The 13,190-nt window shown below is 38.7% G+C and overlaps 1 pseudogene; it reads right to left on the reverse strand.

The window, feature by feature from the left end:
* Positions 1–1,700: 1,700 nt before the first annotated feature.
* LOC136398362 (guanylate-binding protein 4-like) overlaps positions 1,701–13,190 on the reverse strand; it is a 44,353-nt pseudogene continuing 32,863 nt past the window's right edge.

Genomic DNA, 13,190 nt, shown 5'->3' on the forward strand with positions numbered 1-13,190 from the left:
CTCTGGTTGCAACGGAGGACGCCCCAGTATGGGCAGAGCATCGCCCCCTGGGCTGGGTTACGCTGGGTGGATCTTCGGTTGGGACATGTGGAGTCTGTCTGACTGCCTCCCGTTTCCAACTTCAGAAAAATACTAAAATAAAGAAATAAATAAATAAATAAATAAATATCAATAAATAATTGCTTCAATAAAAATTAAGGTTTATTTATTTATTTTATTTTTTAATTTTTGTACAGAAGCCCCTAATATTCTTTGGTAATCTTTCTCTCTCTCTCTTTAAATTTAAGGGAGAGGCGAGGAGATAGAGAGAGGGAGAGAAAGACTCCTGCCTTGCATCTCCAATCAGGGCCCACACAGAGGACCCCTGTCTGGGCTGATGCTACATGCCCAGTTCTGGGGCATTATGCTACATCCAACTGAGCTATTTTAAGCACCTAAGGCAAGATGGCTCCAGGGAATCTATCCTCCGCATGCCTGGGACACAAAGTGCTCAAATCAATTAAGCATGGCTAGCAGGAAGGGGAAGAAGAGGAAAGGAAAGAAGGGAGGTGGTGGAGAAGCAGATGGTCACTTCTCCTGTGTGGCTGACATGGGACTAGAAACCCGAAGACTTTCACACAATTGCTGTTCCACTGAATCGACCAGCCAGGGCAGTAATCATATTTAAACTTATCTCAGATGAAACCTACCATACGACACACTACTTTAAATTGAGTCCGAGGCCCTGGCCAGTTGGCCTCAGCGGTAGAGCGTCGGCCTGGCGTGCGAGGGAACCCGGGTTCGATTCCCGGCCAGGGCACATAGGAGAAGCGCCCATTTGCTTCTCCACCCCCAACCCCCTCCTTCCTCTCTGTCTCTCTCTTCCCCTCCCGCAGCAAAGGCTCCATTGGAGCAAAGATGGCCCGGGCGCTGGGGATGGCTCCTTGGCCCCTGCCCCAGGCACTAGAGTGGCTCTGGTCGCGGCAGAGCGACGCCCCGGAGGGGCAGAGCATCGACCCCTGGTGTGCGTGCTGGGTGGATCCCGGTCGGGCGCATGCGGGAGTCTGTCTGACTGTTTCTCCCCGTTTCCAGCTTCAGAAAAATACAAAAAAAATAAATAAACAAAATAAATTGAATCACAGTGTTATACTATTATAACATAAACAGACTTTTATAATATATTTACTAAAATTTCTAGTCTGTAGCATAAATACAATTATCTTCACTGCACCTTGAAGAATGCTACAGATAATAGTCTGGCTCCCAAAATAAATATCACTGTAATTCTTAAATGGCATTTGTTTTTAGTTCTTTTATTGTGTGTGTGTGTGTGTGTGTGTGACAATGACAGGAAGAGAGACAGAGAGAGGGACAGATAGGGACAGAGAGACAGAAGGGAGAGAGATGAGAAGCATCAATTCTTCTTTGCATCACCTTGGTTGTTCATTGATTGCTTTCTCATATGTGCCTTGACTGGGGGGCTACAGCAGACAGAGTGACCCTTTACTCAACCCAGCGACCTTGGGCTTAAGCCAGTGACCTTGGGTTCAAGCAGGTGAGCTGTGCTCAAACTAGCTGAGCCTGTGCTCAAGCCAGAGACCTTGGGGTTTTGAACCTGAATCCTCCGCACTCCAGTCTGATGCTTTATCCATTATGCCTCTGCTTGGTCCGGCTAGAGTTTTTAGTCTCTTGAACCTCTTTTTTTTAGTTGATTTATATCTTCATTCATCTTCTCCATTTCTTATTAAATCCTTCTTCAAGTAGTTATTTTGAATCTGTAAAAGGGAGTTGTCTTTTGAAAAGTCCAGATAATCATCACTTTGTATTTAACAACAGTAACAGCTCAGCACATGTTCTATTTCTCTACTAATTTAGATCCTCTTTTTTGATGCATTTGATCAAAAATTTCCAAATATTTAATCTGATAGTGGGAGTATCCATGGTTTGTACCTTCCTAAGGTCCCGCAGCATGATCTCACTGAGAGTGTAGGAGAATTGGGCTGGAATAAGCCAGACAGTTATCCCGGAAATCTTTTCCAGTCCAAAGGATTCTCTTCGGGAAAGATGGAATTTTAATTGTAATTTTTTTTCTTGGTTCCATGAAAAGAAGATGACTACATATATGTAACACATACTGGGAACTTCTGATTCTCTATAGAACACTGGTTATCAAACCCTGGTTGGGACCAGAATGCTTGTAGCCTTGGCCAGATAGCTTAGTTGGTTAGACCATTGACCCTAAACACAAAAGGTGTTTATTTTATCCCTGGTCAGGGCACACACAAGGACAGATTGATGTTCCTCTTGTCTCTTTCTCTCTCTCTTCTTTCTTCATTCTCAAAAATCAATAAAAATAAACATTTAAAAAAAAGAATGCATTGTACTCTGGTTGTAAAGAGTAAATCATTCTTGGCATGTTCGGATCTGGAAACTAATGTAGCAAATTTAGAACATCAGCATCCCATATATTTTTTCTTTATTTTAAGTAAGAGGAGGGGAGATAGTGAGACAAACTCCCACATGTGTCCTGACCATGATCCACCCAGCAACCCCTGTCTAGGGCTGATGCTCAAATCAACCAAACTATTTTTAATACCTGAGGCTGATGAGCTCAGACCAACTGAGCTATCCTCTGTGCTCAGGGCTGATGTTTGAACTAATTGATCCACAGGCTGAAGGAAAGGAAGATGGAAAAAAGAGGGTGAGGAAGGGGAATAGAAGCAGATGGTCGCTTCTCCAGTGTGCCCTGAATGGGAATCGAACCCTGGATGTCCATATGCCAGACCAATGCTCTATCCACTGAGACAACAAGCCAGGGATAATCCCATATTTCATATCGTGTACAATCTTATATTTTCAACCAGATGGATATATGTTAACACATTGTGGACAGATAATGAGAATTCCCGTGTTTTCTGTTCTAAGGTTTGTGGCTAATCACGAGAATTCTTGGCTTTGCATTTGCCAGTTTTGTTTAGTTCCACTTCATATTACACAGTGTTTTACAAAGTATCATACTTTAAAAATATATTAGCTTTTAAGAACATATAAAAATAAATAACTTCAAAATGCAATTGGTATTTAATTATAAAGTGTGTCTTTAACATTTAAGTAAAATAGATTTTGTACTCATTCAGGAGAAAATTATCTGGCTACTGGGTGAAGCTACAGTAATAACTACTGGCCCCTCAATGTGTTTAAGCTCTTTGGATGGCTGTAGCTAACATCCTAAGGGAGACACAGGTCTAAGGTCTCGACTCACGTGGGGGCACAGGGGACACCTACAGATCAACTCAAACAACGAGTTCAAGGGCTGGAGACAAGTTATTTGTACCCTGTAAATTCTAATACTAGAGAAGATGCTGAGTTTTTTAGATTTAGGGAATTAGAATGATCAGATTAATATGACAATTCACTGAGTCATATACCTTTGGATTTCCTTCAGGGTTTCTGACTAAAGTTTTTCTCTTCCCTTCATGAGGAAGCAAGTTCTTGTCCTTTAGGCTTTGCCACAAACCCACATGGACTTACCTTCAGCTTGTGCTCTAGCACCCTTTCCTGTTCTCGCAGGAGGTTTTTGTATTCGTTCTCCATCTTATTCTTCATTTGGACTAAGTTTTCCTTGCAGCTCTTGTCTTAAGCCCCAATATTTCCTGCTATTGCTTTAGTTTCTGTCTTAGCAGCTCCTTTTCCTTCTCAGCTTCCAAATTCTTGACACGCTCAGCTGTTTCCCACGGGCTTTACAAAGGAAACAATATCAGTAATGCTGAGCTGTACTTTCCTGTGCACAGGGACTAAAATGACTTTAAAATGGTAAAGAGAAATCTCTGTTTCAGAATGTGATGAAAAGGTAATAATTGGCTGAATAAGCTACCAAAATTGACCCAGTTATCTTTGGTTTAACATAGAGTTGTTGGACAGAAAGACAGAAATCACCTTGTTTCAGGAAAGTTTTGCTCTCACACCTGTTACAGGGCACTGCAGGAGCCTCCCCTCCCTGTGGTCAGAGCCCTGCCCTGTACCTGCTAGAGCCTTCTTCCCAGCAGTGAGGGCTGTGTCTGCCTGCAGGATGGATTCCTTTGTTGCAGCCTGTGACTGCAGGAAGCTCTGGAGAACTTCATTTGCCTGGTAGAAAAAGGAGGGAATCAAGACTCTTGTTCAGTAAAAGTACAAATTTGACCCTGTAAATCCTTCATTCTTCTTAGGATCCCACAGTAATTCCCTTCTTTCATGGCCACAACAGAATGTCCAACTTTTTTAGTTAGAATAAAACCCTCTATAAAAACCTCTCTTCTAGCTCTCCAACTTCCTGTCCTCACGATGCCACCACCACACACCCAAGTTAGAGGGAACCACATTTAGGTGTAGTTCAGAAACACTCATCCTCCATTCCTGCAATATCCTGATTGGATGCTCCTCTACCTTTTCTTTATTCAGATAGCATTTATTGATCCTTCAAGTTGTAGCTTCTACCTCCCTTCCCAGGAAGGTTTGCTGAACTTCCTTCTGAGATTTGAAAGGATGCCGGGTACATAGACCTGCCCTACCAGCACTTTTATTTACTGGCTATATGATCTTATGCAACTTATTAGCTTCTCAGTGCATCACATTTCTCAATTGTAAAATGGGGATGACAGCAGCACCTCAGTTCATATTATTCTAATAATTAAATTGATAATCCAAACACAGCACCTAAGCTGATACCTGTAACAGAAACTGAGTGCTCAATATATGTTAGCCATCATCATCATCATCATCATCATCATCACTATCATGTATAGTTGTATGATAACCATATCCCTTCATAGGCAACTGATTAAATATATGTCCTCTTTTGGTAAGATCATATGCTTTTTGAGAATGTTGTTTAATTATACTTAGCACAAAACAATAACACTATTTGTTATTTTATTTCTTTGATAGTAAGTCATAGAGAGGGACAGATAGGGACAGGCAGACAGGAAGGGAGAGATAAGAAGCATCAATTCTTTGTTGTAGCTTTTTAATTTTTCATTGACTGCTTTCTCATATGTGCCTTGACTGGGGGGCTATAACAGAGTGAGAGACCCCTTGCTCAAGCCAGCAACCTTGCACTCAAGCTGAATGAGTACACACTCAAGTAGGCAACTTTGGAGTTTCGAACCTTGGTCCTCTGTGACTCAGTCTGATGCCTTATCCACTGAGCCACTGCCTGGTGAGGCAACACTGTTTATTAAATAAAATAAATGTTCTCTTTCACCTAGGTTTCTGGTAATAAATCCTATATTCAGGAAGAAATATTTCTGATACATTTCAAAGTGTCTAACTAATGGTAAATATAAAAGCTAAAAATGTAGGGCTCATCACGCTCTGCATTCTCTCCACAAATGGGTGCGGGTGTAGTCTTAGACCTTGAAAAGAAACAACAGAGGCTCTCTTAACCTGATTGGCTGTCTTCCCTTCTCTTTTTATTTCTCACCTTCACTCCTTTCCTGGGCATCTTGTTAAAAGACCGGTCAATCTCATTCATTGGCTGTCTAAGTAGAGATTTGTATCCTCCAGGCACATAGAAAGGCCCTCTTGAAATACTTTCCATCTAGGGCTCTGAGAGCTGCTTAAGCTGAGCCTGGCAATGTTTTCCCAATGCTCTTCATTCTGCAGCAAGAAATCTTCCTTCTTCTATTCTATGGTTTCCTGTAAAAGGAATGTGGAGAATCCCAAAAGAAGAAGGCTGTTAAATGGTAAGGTCCAACTGTGATCATCGTGGAAAAAGCAGTCTGACTTGGGATCAATATACCAAAGTGAGTAAACACTGTGATCATCTCCTCCCAACATTACATCAAATTTACCACTAAATTATAGAACAACCATCATTGAGAACCATCTTTTGAGTAGCTGAAAAGAAGTCCTATAACCAAGGTTAGAAAGAAGAAGCCACAATAGCAGTGGTAGGAGGGACAGAGATGTGGAACCACAACAGTGACGTAGTAATTAAGAATGCGGAGGGATATCTTAGGTGCGGAGTTCTTCGCTGTGGAATGACAGGTTCCACCCATTATGGAACCCCTAACCCAAGGAACCAGTGCCTAGAGGAGGAATTCGTACAATATTTGGCTATGAAAACCTGGAGGGATTGTGAATGAATGAGAAGGAAGGCTTCTGGACACCCAAGTGTTCCTCTTGCAGGGCCTGTGAAAGGACTTATTTTCTTACAAACTCACTTATTTTAACCTTATAGGTGTAGCAGCTGCTTTAAGTGTCCAGGGATATATAGGGAGGAATTAAGCTGATTAGCTTCCAGGCCAAAGCGGAGGGGGAAAGATCAGAAAGGCTCTCTCTAAGGGGCAAGAGCCATTTCTTCTTTGATGAGATCTCACCCACCCATACTCATCCTGCAGGCATAGATGGGCACTATATTTGAGTTTTAATAACCTTGCTAACACAGACACTCCCCCAGCCAGTTTGTTACGGAACTGATTGCTTCCAGCAGTTATTCCACACAAGTAAACTGTCTTAGCTCACACAGTGCACTTTCTCAAAATCTTTGAAAGACCCACACCTCCCTAAAAAAAGGCATTGGCTGGCCTTGGCGTACCCTTTACTTTTTTGCTAAGCAGCGCCAAGTCTGTCTTAAGCAGGTTACTGGTCTCAATTTTCATTGTAAATCCCATCAGGTGGCAAGCCTGGGAATAAGCTATGGCCAGTGGATGACTAAAAGTTAATTTTAACTATGCAGCCACAAGCCTAGCACACTGGTAGCATAGCCGTCAGCTCACACCATGATGCCCACCAAGAGAATATCAGGCTTGGACGACTAAGGGTAATGGTCCTGGTCACAGCATAGCCTCTACCGAAGATCCTTCAAGCCAGTACATGTGAGGCAGACCAACCACAAGTAGATTTTGTAACTTCCATCAGTGTAACCCTATGCCGATATAACAAAATGGCAGTTGCCCTTGGCCTGCATTAGAACTTTTGCCTAGAGGAGACTTCAGAACTAACGACACCTGGGTAGTCCAGCCCAGACCACACCATACACCACGCCAGCCAGCTCCACAAAAGACAGATTCTGAAGGGTGTAAGACTTGGCTCACACCAGAAGCCTGCTGAAGAGACTCATGTGTTGTGAAGATCATTATTCACAAAGACAGCTTTGACCCCTGTATGTCACAGATGGCCACTTATAGTTAGTAGATCTGGAGGGTCAATTCCGGATCCACTGGATTATGCTAACCTAGCAATCAAGGGCTCAAATTGTAAAAAGAGAGACACGACAACCCTCAAAAGTACAGTCCTTAAGAACAGCCGAAACCATGTGGTGCAGGGAGACTGTACTACTATAACTAGTCCTCGAAAGAAACGTATGACATAACGGCCTACTCTGCCGAAGGACTGAGAAACATAGCTGACCTTTTCTAGATGAGATAGAGAACAGATCACAGAGGGTCAGCACAAATGAAAAGGATAGAGAAACATTTCTCTAGAAGAAAAAGAACTAAATGATAAGAAGACAAGCCAACCTACCAGATGCAGAGTTGAAAGCAGTCGTTATAAGGATGCTTGGTGGAATGATTATAAAGCATAAATACATGAACTCAGTGAGAAATTACACAAAAATATAGGAAAGTCAATAATAATTTAAAAATGCAGAAATGAAGAATATCAGCAGAATGAAATAAAAACTTAGATTAGATTAAATAGAGATCAAGTCAGTAATCTGGAGAAAAGGTAGCAGAAAATTCCCATTTGGAACAGCAAAAAAAAATTAAAAAGTGAAGATAAGTTTATGGCAGTGATGTTTCAACTGCTAGTTGGCGAGACCACACTGCCCATGCCGGCACACCACACTGCCGTCCTTCCAAAAAAATGTTATGCCAGTCTGTGAAAAAGTTAACCACCATGATGTTGTATGAAGATTATAGACCCAGTTATTATAGATTCTCTAATGTTTCACTACAACAGAAGAGTGGTTAACTATTTGCAGATTGGCACAAAATTTCTGGCTGACTGAAACTGGTTTGTGGACTGGGCAGTTAAAAAACACTGCTTTAGAGGTCCTAAGAGATTAAACTCAAGCATACCAATATTTGCATCATAGGAGTATTAGAGAGGTAAAAGAGCCTGGAATTGAATACCCATTTAAATAAGTAAGAGACTGAAATCATCCTTAGCCTGGTGAAGAGAAGACAGACATATAAGTCCTAGGAAGTGAAGAGGAGTCCCAAACAAGATGAACCAAATAGTCCTGGCACTAATGTACATAAGAAATAATTAAAATGCACAAGGTAAGAAACAAAAAGATACTCTTAAAAATAGCCAGAAAAGCCTGGTCAGCTGGCTCAGTGGTAGAGCATCACCCAGCGTGTGGAAGTCCTGGGTTCAAGTTCCAGCCAGAGCACACCAGGAGAAGGCGCCCATCTACTTCTCCACCCTTCCCCTTCTCTTTCTCTGTCGTCTCTCTTTCCCTCCCGCAGCCAAGGCTCCATTGGAGCAAAGTTGAGCCCGGGCACTGAGGGACAACTCCATGGCCTCCACCTCAGGAGCTAGAATGGCTCTGGCCTCAAAGGAGCAAATGCCCCAGAGTGGGGCAGAGCATTGCCCCCTTGTGGGGCATATCGGGTGGATCCCAGTCCAGGCGCATGGGCAGTCTGTCTGACTGCCTCACTTCGGAAAAATACACACACACACAAAAAAAAAACGTAAAAAAAAAAGAGCAGTTAGGTTATTTATATACAGAGGGAACTTCCATACGATTGTCAGATGATTCTCAACAGAAACTTTGCAGGCCAGAAATTATTTGGTATGAAAAGTAGTCAAAAGTGGCAAAAAGTAAAGACTTATAACCAAGATTACTCTAGCCCAGCAATGCTTTCATTTAGAATTGAACAAGATATAGTTTTCCAGACAAGAAACACTAAAAGTGTTCATCACCACCAAGCCAATATTACAAGAAAATTAAATAGAGTAGATCAATAATATGAATATGGAAATATGAGAAAAGGGAAGAGAATTCTCACTGAAGAAAATGCAAACACTTAGTAAAAATAGTGGGTTAACTAAATATAAATCTAGTAACAAAGATTAAAAGGCAAAAGTAAGACAATCATGTGTATTTACAACAATAAATTAAGAGAGTACACATAAGCTACACACACAAAAGAAGTAAAAAATAACTACAAAAGATATAAACTTGAAGGACTAAAAATTTAGTGATTTCAAGTTCAAACTGAAGCAACCATCAACTAACATAACTTGGTATAAAACAGAGGCTGGGTATATATGAAATACATGGTATGCAAAGAGCATAGAAAATTAACACAGGAGACCTACAGAATATTAGGGTAAATGATAATAACACATGCTCATCAATAATTACTTTAAATTAAATAGACTAAACGCTTCAATCAAGAGACAGAAGTGACTGACTGAGATAAAAAACACTGTAGACATGGAAACATGGTTGCCTACAGGAAACCAAAATTCTGATTGGACAGGCACACTAACTGAAAGAAAAGTGATGGAAAAAGGTACTGCATGCAAATGGAGTTTAAAAAAAAACTGTGGTAGCTGTATTTCTATTCAACAGGCTTTAAAATACAAGCTGTAATAAGAAAGAAGGATGGGTATTTAATAATAATAAAGAGATAAATCAACTACGATGATATAATTATTATAAACATTTATGTGCCCAAAGTAGGAGTATCTGAGTATATAAATCAAAATATAGATAGAAAGGGGAAAGTTTGTCACTATGCTGTTATATTAGGGGATGTTAACACCTCACGGACATCAATGAATGGACCTTCAAACAGAAAATAAACAATGAAACAGTGGCCTTACATAACATATTAAGCCAGGTGGCCTTAATTGATATTTTTAGGACACTTCTCTAAAAAGCAGAAAAATATAAATTCTTTTAAAGTATTGATATACACAAACATTTTGCAAGATAGACCATATGTTAGGGCCATAATGAAAATCTCAGTTCATTTAGAAGATTAAATTCATACCAAGCATCTTCTCTGATTACATGGCATGAAACTAGAAATAAAATACAAAAAGAAAACTAAATAACACGTAAATATGTGGAGGGCCAAATAATATACTACTAAACAATGAGTGAGATTTAAAAAATCAAATGATACCTTAAGAGAAACAAAAATAAACACCCAACTACCTCAAATGTATAGCATATAGACAATGGAATTCTAAAAGGAAACTTTATAGGAATACAGGCTTACATCAAGAAACAAGAAAAATCTCAAATAAACAATCTATCCTTATACTAAAAAAAAAAAGAACTAGAAAAAGGTCAACAAAGGATAAAATCAAATGATTATATTAATAAATGCAGAAATATATGCTACATACTTCAACATAATAAACAGCATATATGACAAACCCACACTTAACATCTCATTCAATAGTGAAAAAGTAAAAGTTATTTCTTTAATTTCAGGAAAAGATAAGCATGACCATTTTCATCAATATTATTCAACATTGTATCTTAGTAATCAGGCAAGAAAAAGAAAGAAAATGTAGCACACTTGAAAGGAAGTAAAACTGTCATCAATTGCAGATAATGTGATATTATATAGAAAGAACCCTAAAGATTACACTAATAGACTATTAGAACTATTAAATGAATTCAGAAAAGTACTAAGATACAAAACAAATATTCATAAATTGCATTTTATACATTAATAATTAACTATCAGAAAGAGAAATTCAGGGGAAAAACACATTTATGATTATATCACAAAGAATAAAATATATTATACTTAAAAAGTAATTGTAGCCATTGAAGTAAAAAGACATGTACTTGCAAAACAATAAGATGCTGACAAAAGAAATTGAAGATACATATAAATGGAGGGATATACTGTGCTCATAGATAAGAAGAATTAGCATCATTAAAATGTCCATAGCATCCAATGCAATCTATAGACTCAATGCAATTCTTATCAAAATACCAATGACATTTCTCACAGAGCTAAATAATCCTAAAATTTTATATGAAACCATAAAAGACCCTTAATTGGCAAAGCAGCCTTGAATAAGAAGAACAAAAGTCAAAAGTATCATGCTACTTGATATGAAACGATACAACAATCTATAATAATCAAAATATAGTACTGGCATAAAAACAGACACATCCATCAATGGAACAGATAGACTTCAGACGTAGACTCCCACCTATCTGGTCAATTAATATGTGACAGAGTATGCAAGAACATACATGAGGTAAAGACAGTTTTTTTCATAAATAGTGTTGGGGAAAACTAAACAGATACATACAAAAATAAACACAAAATGGATTTTAGACTTAAATATAAGATCTTAAATCATAAAACGAGAAGAAAACATAGGCAGTAAACTCTTTGACATCATTCCACAAATCTTAATTAATAAAAGGTCAGAGGATCTGAATAGACACTTCTCCAAAAAGAACATTCAGATGACCGAAAGGCATATAAAAGATGCTCAATATCACTAACCATCAGAGGAAATGCAAATTAGAACCACAATGAGATATCACCTTACACCTGTCAAAATGGCTATCATTAAGAAACAAACAATAGCCTGACCAGGCGGTGGTACAATGGATAGAGCATCAAACTGAGACGCAGAGGACCCAGGTTTCAAACCCCAAGGTCTCCGGCTTGAGCATGGCTCACCAGCTTAAGCATGGGGTCACTGGCTTGAGCCTGGGACCCATAGACATGACAGATGGTGCTGGCATGAACCCAAAGGTCGCTGGCTTAAAGCCCAAGGTTGCTGACTTGAGCAAGGGGTCACTCATTCTGCTATAGCCCCCTGGTCAAGGCACATATGAGAAAGTAATCAATGAACAACAAAGGTGCCACAACAAAGAATTGATGCTTTTCACCTCTCCCTTTCTGCCTGTCTGTCTATCTGTCCCACTTTGTCTTTGTCACAAAAAAATAAAGAAGGAAATAAACAACAAGCATTGGTGATGATGTGGAGAAGAGGAAATCTCATGTACTACTGGTGGATTTTTAAGTTGGTGCAGCCCATGGAAAACAGTAAGGGATCTCAAAAAATTAAAATAAAACTGTCGTATGACAAAAAGTCCAGAGCATTAATTTGAAAAGATATATACATTCTTATGTTGTCACAGCATTATTTACAATAGTTTAAATATAAAAGCAAATTAAGTGCCTATCAATAGACAGTAAAGAAATGGTATGTATGTACATTTGTGTACATACTCAGCCATATGAAAGAATGAAACTGTCATTTTTGACAATGTGGATGGACTGAGAGGGTATTATACTAAATAAAATAAATCACACAGGGAATACCATATTGACTCACTTATTTGTGGAATCTAAAAATCTAAAAACAAAAAAAAATGCAAAAATAAAGTAAAAATAAACTCATAAATGTAGAGAAGAAATTGATGGTTGCCAGAGGAGAGGCAGTTTGGGAGGATGATGAAAAAGGGGAAAGAATTAAAAAGTATAATTACCAGTTATGAAAACAGTCAGGTGTTGTAAAGTACAGCATAGGGAATAGAGCCAGTAGTACTGTAATAACTTTGGTGTCAGTTGGGTATTAGACCTTTTGGGATAATCATGCTCTAATTTATAGAAGTGTCTAATCATTGTGTGTTATGCCTGAATATAATATAATATAATATAATATAATATAATATAATATAATATAATATAATATAATATAATATAATATAATATATAATATATATAATATGTCAACTGTCAGTAAAAAAAATAAAATAAGCAGTCTGATGGTATAATGGGGGACTAGGAATTGCAATCACCAAGCATAATGTGGAAAGACCCTTATTCACTTTGGCTCAGGCTGAACACCTGTGAAATGATGGGGTTGGCAGACATGAACTCCATGTGCCTTTTTTCTCTCAATTGATATATAATTGACAATAACAGTACATTAGTTTCAGATGTACAACTTAATAAAACAATATTTGTATACATGTGAAATGATGGTCATAAGAGTTAGTTAACATCCTTCATCTTACATAGTTACAAATATTTATTTTTCTTTTGATGAAACGTTGTAAGATTTACTTTCTAGCAACTTCCAAATAAGCAATCCAGCATTATGCGTGGTTCTTTTATCAGTAGCAGGATTAATCCACAAAGAGCAATGAAAAGTTCAATAGGACTTCCCTCTGCAAACGAGGGTTGCTCTGGGTGAAAAATATACACATAGCAAATCAATTGCAC

This window comes from Saccopteryx leptura, chromosome 3 (genome assembly GCF_036850995.1).
Source record: "Saccopteryx leptura isolate mSacLep1 chromosome 3, mSacLep1_pri_phased_curated, whole genome shotgun sequence".
In the NCBI taxonomy this organism is placed as follows: domain Eukaryota; kingdom Metazoa; phylum Chordata; class Mammalia; order Chiroptera; family Emballonuridae; genus Saccopteryx; species Saccopteryx leptura.